This window comes from Callionymus lyra, chromosome 18, assembly GCF_982586985.1.
Source record: "Callionymus lyra chromosome 18, fCalLyr1.hap1.1, whole genome shotgun sequence".
NCBI lineage: Eukaryota > Metazoa > Chordata > Actinopteri > Syngnathiformes > Callionymidae > Callionymus > Callionymus lyra.
In genome coordinates this window covers 23,449,606-23,458,789 of record NC_141835.1, presented here as the reverse complement: position 1 = coordinate 23,458,789, position 9,184 = coordinate 23,449,606, and the positions used below count along the sequence as shown (strand labels likewise).

The following is a 9,184-nucleotide window of genomic DNA, read 5'->3' as shown; positions in this document are numbered from 1 at the left end:
ACACGTAGGCTTTATGCCTCAAAGTGGGGGATATTCTCCCGCTGGTGTTCAGACAGGTCCTTGGACCCCAGCTCTTGTTTGGTCTCCGCTATCCTGTCTTTCCTGCAACATTTGCTGGATAACGGGCGGACTGTGGCGACACTGAGAGTGTTCGCATCAGCCATAGCGACGAGGCATGTCGGTTTTGAGGGTGCTTCGGTTCGCGCCCACCCCTTGGTGGCGCGTTTCCTGCGGGGTGCCTGCAGGCTTCGACCTCCTGCAAGGCCTTCCAGCCCTCAGTGGGATCTCCAGTTGGTACTGGACTCTCTCACAGGCCCGACCTTCGAGCCTCTTGACCAAGTCCCACTGGATATCTTGTCTTTCAAGGTATCGCTCCTTCTGGCACTAACAACCACGAAGAGAGCAAGTGAGCTTTGTGCCCTCTCCATTAGCCCTGAGTGTCTTTCCTTTGGCGTCGAGGAGTCTTTGGTGTCTTTGCGTCCTAACCCAGCATTCCGCCCGAAGATTCTGAGTTCCTTGTTCCGGGCGACGACCTTCACGCTGCGGGCCTTTCACCCGCCGCCTCACTCGGACCCGGGTCAGGAACGTCTCCACCTGTTGTGTCCAGTGAGGGCGTTGGCCTGTTACTTGCGGCAGGGGGGCCGAGTTAAGGCGCTCTGATGCCCTTTTTGTCTGCCACGGTAGATGCCGGCGGGGAGAGGCGGTCTCCCCCCAGAGGTTCTCTCATTGGGTGAGATCGACCATTATCCGGGCCTACCGAGCAGCGGATGGATCCGCTCCGAGCGGTCTGAGGGCACATTCCACCCATGGCGTGGCAGCCTCAGTGGCTCTTTTGCGGGGTGTGGCAGCAGAGGATATCTGCTCTGCTGCCTCTTGGGCGTCCACGTCTACCTTCGCTAAGGCCTATCTCCTCGACGTAACGGCGGGATCAGTAGCTCATACTGTTTTGAGCGCTGTTGTGCCCCCCTCAGGGCCCACGGCTCAAGTGGGTTTGGACCCTGGGCCGGCGGGGCCCTAGTGATGCTGCTCCAGGAGCGGCGTCCAGCTGGGGGTACATTTATCCCGTCAGGCTTCGCCTTTTGGGTAAACCCATAGCGAAGCCGTTGGAGGGCGGAGCACCAATGACGTAGAACCCCTGAGTTATCTATCATAACCTCAGGTTCTACGAGTTGGTGCGAAGCCCTCCAACCTCGTCGCCCAGCGGCCGCCCTTCTCGCTGAGTTTTCAGTTGGAGAAAGTGCGGCGGGTGCTTCCCGCCTTTATAGGAAGGTACTGCCCCCTGCTGGGTGGCGAGTTCATTAAGCTTTCTCAGAGACGAGGCGGTGCCTCGGGGTAAACCCATAGCGAAGCCGTTGGAGGGCTTCGCACCAACTCGTAGAACCTGAGGTTATGATAGATAACTCAGGGGTTTTATGTGTATAAACGAGAAAACAATACGAGTACAAGAGAGATTCATCTCTCTTTTCTTCTCCCTCTGCTGCAGTCATGCTCTGTAGACAGAAGCTTCTGATAAGATCTTCCTCTCTCTCCACCTGAACGCAAAGCAACTTGTACTCTCTGCTGCCCTCTAGTGTTACTAAAACGATATATATATCTATATATAACTTACACAAAACCTACAAACAAAATATAAATATAAAAACAGCACATGACGCAGTGTATATATATTATACATTATTTTAGCGTCAGTAAACCATGATCCATCTGCGCATGTGCAACAAGATGAAACATTAACTCTGTCTCTCCTCCTTTAAATGATGTGAACTTTGATTCTTGGACTGACTCCACAAGACTTTCAGGAAGACGCTGCAGGGTCAGAACCAACACAACCGACAAGATTGTAACCTTTTGAATTTTCTCAGGGAAATGGTTAGCAAGTAAAAGTGTGTAGATGTTGTGTAGTGTTATGTTTTTAATGTAAGACAAGGACCAGGATGTTAAAGATTTAAACGTTTTTTCCTGTATTCAGCGTCACAAAGGACCAGGAGCAAAGTAGAGTCACCAGGTAAAATGTTTTTGTTTTTATAGAAAGTAAATATATTTCCAAATAAATTAGCAGATCAACATTTTCAACTTTATATTTGTTAGAGTTTAAATATTTACTATGTGTGCATGGATGAGACACAGAATCCAACTGACATTGATATTGAAGATTATTATCTTTTTTTTCACTGACAACCTACAGTGTTTATAGCAGTCAAAGGTCCACATGAAGTATAAAGGTAAAAAACAAACATGATTTCAGTTTAATCCTTTTGAACTTTATTTTTTTCAAACCAGATGTTCCTTGTTGACAGATGTTTTTAAACTAGAGATCATGAATGAGTTCTGGATAAAGTCCTGAAAACATGACGATTCTTCTTTTACTGGTGAGTTTAGTTTTTATATGATACAATTTTCACTGTGAGATTATTTGTAGTCAATAATTTAGTGTGATCTTCAACCAAAATAGTTACTGTGTAACTATTACAAACAAAATGTGTGTGTGATAACGTGTTCTTAATATTAAGGTATTTTGTTGAAGGTAAAACCAGGAATGAGTCCTTTATCTTGTTAAAACTGTGAAGTATAATGTAAAGAATGTCAACAGAATAATACGATTTAAAGAAGGACAAATATTAAACCATTTATTTTTATTGATTTATGTTGTTTTGTTTGTACAGTTGTTTTCCACTATAACGGAGGTAAACACACTCACCTGTCACTCCAGAGAATATGTGTTGAGGACAGACGAAGGAGAAGAATGTTGTCCAAAGTGTATTCCAGGTAAAATCCAGTCTTGGTCCTCGACTCTATGTGTTGATTTATGACTTGTTGTATTTGTGACCTATTTTCTGACTTTTATTTTAAACATGCTCTGAATGTTGACATTATTATTTTCATTTTAAGTAAGAAGTGGTCGAGACTTTATCAGTTCTCAGACACTAGTGAGATCAAGTCTTAAACTGTCACTTAGACTAGTGATTTATTTATTTGTCTAACAGGTCACAAAGTAAGAGACGATTGCACAGAATTTCGAGGTACGTCCTGCACTGCCTGTGATGATGGAACTTACATGAACAAATTTAATAGAGAGAAACATTGTTACAAGTGTCTGGTCTGTACTGAAGGTAAAGTTTGTTCTTCACTAGAATGATGAGTTGGTCAGTATGTAGATGTGATGTAGAATTTGTTATTGACTAACAGGACTGAGAGAGATCAGATGCTGTACCTTCACAGCAAACACCAAGTGTGAACCTCTGGAGGGTTTTTTCTGTGTGGACGGCTCAGTGGACACATGTGTGGCAGCACAGCAACACTCCACATGTGAACCAGGACAGTTCATCATCAGAGCATGTGAGTTTCACATCCAACATGTGAAATGCAAGAGTGCAGAAACTATAAGACACACACAATGTTCTTCACAGGAACGTCCTCCACAGACACTGAGTGTGGAACCTGCAGTGAAGGAACATTTTCAAATGGAACGTTCACGTCATGTCAGGATCACAAACAGTGAGTGAAGCTTCACAAATGTTTGCTCCCGATGTTTTCTTCTAAACTGTCTCCACTTGTCTTTGTAGATGTTCAACGTATCTTTTAATCTTACTCATTAAATTCATTTTATTACAGTGCACTTGTTATCTACCTAAGAAAAAGCCGCGCCAGCAGCTGAAAGATCCGCACAAGCTGCTGAAAGAGCCGGACCAGCTGCTGGAAGAGCTTGACCAGCTGCTGGAAGAGCTTGACCAGCAGCTGACAGAGCCAAATTCAGCATTTTCACCCATTTCAGCTTCTGACTCGGCTCATGTTTTTTAAAATAAGTGAGTATAAATGTGGGGATTTTATTTAAATGTACAGTTTCATAGCATTTTTCCAATAATGCTTGAAAAATGAGCAAACTTCTCCTTCACTTTCCCTTTTATTTAACCAAAACTGTTACTGTAAGATGTAACTCTGCTGATAGAAGAACAACATTAGTTCTTCACGGTCATCAGAACTCTGGCTCCTCGCTTCCCCCCCACCCTTAACTGTAATAGTAACAATGCGAAACAAAGAGCGTTATATTTGACTATATATATATATATATATATATATATATATATACATACATACATACGTTTCATATCAAATAATTTCGTTTTTAATGTGCTTTTATTTTGTATTTTGCATTGTTGATATTATGGTAATAATAATAATAATATGATAGGGATGATTATGATGATACAATTATGATGTATATTATTAATGTATGTATAAATAACCAGAGTTACATAGTGCTTTACATAAGAAAGGGAAAAACAACCATGACTCTGTTAACAACTGCAGTAAATATACAGCACAGGACATTGTTATGATAATAATCAATACTTAAAGTGAAAGTTCACTCAATATTCAAATTTCACATATTTTCCTCTCACCCTCATGTAAACTAAGGGTTGGGATGAATCTGAGTAATCTGTTCTTTTTAGAGTTGTAGACAAAAATGTTTGTTCATTTTAATGTAGTGACTGGATCTCAGTTGTCTTCCTTTTCATCTTTGTCCAAAAAGACATTTAAAAACATTCAAACATTCAAATTATTTTTAGTTTATTATTTTTCTGATCAATTCTTCTCATGTTGAGGCTTTGAATACAAGAGCGACGTTACAGACGAGCAGTATGGAGGTATTTAGACTTTTTTAAGTGTATTTTTGGACGAATATAAAGACGAAGACAACTGAGCTACAGTCACTACATTAAAATGAACAACATTTTTTATCCATAACTCTAAAGACTAATAATTACTCTGAAAATAATCAACATTAGTTGACATGAGAGTAGAAAATAAGTTAAGTTTGAATTTTGAGTAAACTCTCACTAATTATCGTTTTATTGATAGTTTATTTATATATGGCTGAAAGGAAAAAGGAGAAAGTGAACATTAAGAATGATATTTATTTTAAGTGGTTTTGTGGCTCCTGTTGTGGCGTAAAGGGTTATTGGTCCAAGATCACTGACGTCATCCTAATAACTTTTCAGCTACTGGAGAAACCAGAATTTGAGAGACAAACATCTTATATAATGAGATTGGGAAACATCTTGTGAAATCACCTTGGCCGAGTGTCCAGGCATCGTCATGCCGAGGAGGTCCGGAAGGCGGACCCCACTGTGCCCTGTATAAAGTCAATGTGAATGTTGTAAGACTTTGATGATTTCTGGATTCTAAGCTTGTACGGATTGCTTGTGAATTATCTGCTGGGCTTCGACCCACAGTTAATAAAATCCATCATCCCGTTGACCTGGTCTGGGTTCACTCATTTCCAGTCGACAACCTCTGGTTCCTTCTTCAATACTCCCAGGGTTTTCTTTCATGTAGGAAATTGGTCCAAATGTCTCTTTGAGTTGTTAAGGTTGCTGAACCCTGCTGTAGAGCATCTGTGAGAAACTTGATTAACTTGATGGAACTCTTTTATCTAAACTGACTTCTCTCTCATTTCTTGTCTTATATCATCAATTGATGAAAATATGTTGGATTAAGTCGATGAGATGGATTAGCATCTGTTTAAGAAAGCCTCCTAACCTCCTTCCTGGTGAGATGTTCAGATGATGTTCCACTGATCCAGGACACACTGAAGAACCATGTTCCTCCACTGGGCTGGAAACACAGGGGGGTCCTCCAGAAAGAGCTGGACGATGTAGCTGGGGAGAAGAAAGTATGGACCTCTCTGCTGAAGCTGCTGCCCACGCGACAAGAATCCAGATAAACAGACCAGAGAGACAGCAAACGTTGAATATGAACTGAGTCAGTGTGAATGTCTGTGGTGGAAGTTCACAACTGAGCAGTATTTGACATTTAAAAAAATGCTGCGAAATGGACACGAGGATATTAAAGTAGATTGTTTTTGTTTCATTGCAAAGAATGTTTCACTTTTAAACAATATGTAACACATTTAATAAACTTTCTGTTCAGTGAACATAAAATATTTATGGTTGTTTTCATTTGCCTGTCTGTGTAGCTTAGTCTGTGATATAGGAAACATCCAGTTTCTGTCAAACCTTTCATTAATCTCATAAATGGCTGATCAGTTAAACATCAGCCAGGTTTGAGGATGTACTTCACTCCACAGCCATCAGGAATGAGACGCTTCTCTGCCATCATTTCATCAAATTCAGAAGCTTTGAACTTGGTGAAGCCGTACTTCTTGGAGATGTGGATCTACACAAATGTACATTTTGTTGGACCTGTTACTTAGACTGCTTTAAGAGTTTGACACCCCTGACTCTCCAGGATATTGAAGAAGCTGCAGGTTCAGAACAAACACAACGTTTTGAAATTTCTCAAAGAAACGAGGAAGAAGAACAGGTGTGTAGCAGGTGTTGGTTAATGGAGGATGAGAACCAGCACGTCAAAGGGTTAAACATTTATTTTCTGTATTAAGTGTCACAAACGATCAGGAGCAAAAAGTTGTCGACATGTTAATGATTTATTCTAATAGAAATTAAACACATTTTATTTTCAAATAAATTAAGAGACTAACCATTAAAATTGTATTTTGAGTTCAACTATTGCTGCAAAGGTATGTTTTTAAGCGTGTGTGTGTATGTTATAGACGAATAGAATCCAGATCATATTGAAATAGAAGGTCAATGATCATTAATACCTGTTGAGGACAAACAAAGGAGAAAAGTCTTGTCCAAGTGTATCACAGGTAAAATCCAGTCTTACGTGAGAAAGTAGAGAAAACAAGTTTCCAAAAGATATATTAACACGAACCTTCATTCGTTTGTCATCAATCAGTCAGAATAATATAGTTTGAAAGAATTAATTTAATATTATTTTAACATAATTGATCGAAATAAACGTACGTAACGTAGATGTTGTTAGGCACCATCTTGTGGTAGACTTGTGTAATGGCACGTTTTAAGAATAAATATTTGCGTCTATCAGATAACAAGCCCGTCATAATACAGTGCAGTGTTTTAAAATAAAAAACAATGCACAACTCAATGCGCAATCCATCACAAACTGTGTTGATAAATGCAATTGACATATATAATGCCAATACAATGCTCACAGATTTGTTTATTTGCCTTGATTTTCCACAGTCTGGCTGATGTCTCTAACCATCAAAGTTTAATGTTTGAAAGGGTCATTTAGTTTCATTGATCAAAAATACAACCGCAGTGAAAAGGCAAAGCTTGAGGTATACACTTATGAGCCTCCACAAACAACGTCACATCTCCATTGAGGCGGAAAGACTTACTAAAACTAAAGGAAATAAGGTGGACTTTTACAACAAAGTTACAGAGCTGTCTGTCTCAAAGAGCAGGCTTATGGACTTTATCTCCCGATAAAATTGAGACCAGAAATGGTTTTAATTTCAATCGTTTAAAAAAGAGGGTGGGATTAGGCAAAATAAAATACGATATTAAAAACTACATTTTGGCCATAAATAATACATATTTATTATATATATTCATGATAGTAGACGTTGGTCCTCTCTGTGTAAATCTAGCAAATCACCGAATGCACCACTAAATATTATTATTAAGCAATCAGAAGCAACAAAAGGCAGGTCTATCACAAAAGGCAACAAGCAATATTAACTAATCAAAAGCAACATAAGGCAGGTCTTTCTTTCCTGACAGCAACGTGTGATCGGGTCATCTTAACCTAAAGCAGCTCTAGGTAGTTTGGATACCTAAAAAATGTTTTTGTCTAAAATTTTCATAAAACCTGTGATGACACATCAACTTAAAACTAGTTGAATGACTCATATACCGTGACTTCAGGTATTTTGTGTGATTTTTATACTACTGATTTTTTTTTTTTTACTGTAAAGGTACTCAATGTGTGAACATACTACATATCGCGCTGGTTATGGGGGTCGCGAATTACAGTACAAAAACAAAGTTATGTTATTTACAAAGCCGTCATAACGCATATCATATTTCTCTATCCAAAATCTGATTCATTATCTCATCAATATCCATTCAGCCAATGAAAGTCTGGAAACACAAAATTTATCCAACTACTGCAAACCGGGACAGGGAAACTTTCTACCGTCGTGCTAAACACTACCACTTTAGTCCACTGGTGTCGCTCGACTCCAAGTTGCCTATAATCGCTGTAACATTTTAATACAAATACAGCGCTGACATCATAATGCTGTCAAGCTTACTATGGCTTGTGATTCTTCACTCTCGGGCCAAATTTAAATCTGGAGAGTTCTTGCTAAACTTTGCGGTAAATTCCCCTCAGTAGGAGGAAATAAACGTTATGCTTTCAAATTAAGAGCATTTAATCAGCTGTATCTTCCCTGTTATCCTTCATTATCACGGTCATATTTCATACTGTTTAAATTATTTAGTAGTTCATTTATTTGTATATGTCAATTTATTGTTTAAAACGAATTTTGATTTAGATTTTCAGCCAATTGAACTGTCTCAGTTCATTAAATATGGCAGGTTAAAGATTTTGAATACATAATTTAAATAAATTGATCATTAAAGTGTAATTTTTCAGCTATGACTCTTATGTCAATTTCAAAGATGACAAATGGTTTATGAAGCTATAAATATGTATTTATCTACAATTGAATATTGCCATAGATCTAGAGGATGTAGATTAATATGCCACAAAATCCCCCAACAATTCAATATAGACTTTTCGAGAAATGATTACTTTAATCACATTTTTAAAAACCATCTTCTTCATCTGATACTGTCAAAGATGACAGATCTATGCTATAACTTGCATGGAGGTGAGGACATCAGTCTCCTAAAATCATAGAAACCATGTTTCTTGTTAAAATATTTACCTAAGACCATGCATTGTGTGTGTGTGTGTGCATGTCTGTGTGAAGAATGTTGCTGAGATATGAAATAACCAGTAGCCAATTGAGTAAGTTACCATTTGGGGTTTATTTACTTTTAAAACTGACACTAAAGTCAGTCAGTGCCACACCAACCATGAACCTCACCGCACGTCACTGAGTGGTCAGTAGGTCATCGCCATTTAAAAAAAAAGCGAATTATCAATTGAATAGCTGTTAAAGCAATAAACAGGATAATAGAGCAGAAAAGAACATCTAGACTTAGAAAATAACTGCTTTATAAAGATTGATCAACCACTAAATACAACAAACTGTTATTATATATCACATTTAAAAGCTATTTAATGTTATTTCAATGTGCAGCACTTTTGGACTGATGTGCATCAA

At 38.8% G+C, this 9,184-nt stretch overlaps 1 long non-coding RNA gene across 2 annotated transcripts; it reads left to right on the top strand.

Annotated features, from left to right (window-relative positions):
* The first annotated feature begins 1,806 nt into the window (after window positions 1–1,806).
* LOC148060989 (uncharacterized) lies at window positions 1,807–3,748 on the top strand. 2 transcript variants are annotated; one of them, XR_015709276.1, is made up of 8 exons: window positions 1,807–1,869; window positions 1,970–2,005; window positions 2,281–2,369; window positions 2,664–2,766; window positions 2,985–3,110; window positions 3,187–3,336; window positions 3,408–3,495; window positions 3,613–3,748. It is a non-coding gene; the product is annotated as an uncharacterized LOC148060989 (long non-coding RNA). The 2 variants fall into 2 exon arrangements; XR_015709275.1 differs by lacking the exon at window positions 3,613–3,748 and having other exon boundaries at window positions 3,408–3,505.
* The last annotated feature ends 5,436 nt before the right edge of the window (window positions 3,749–9,184 follow it).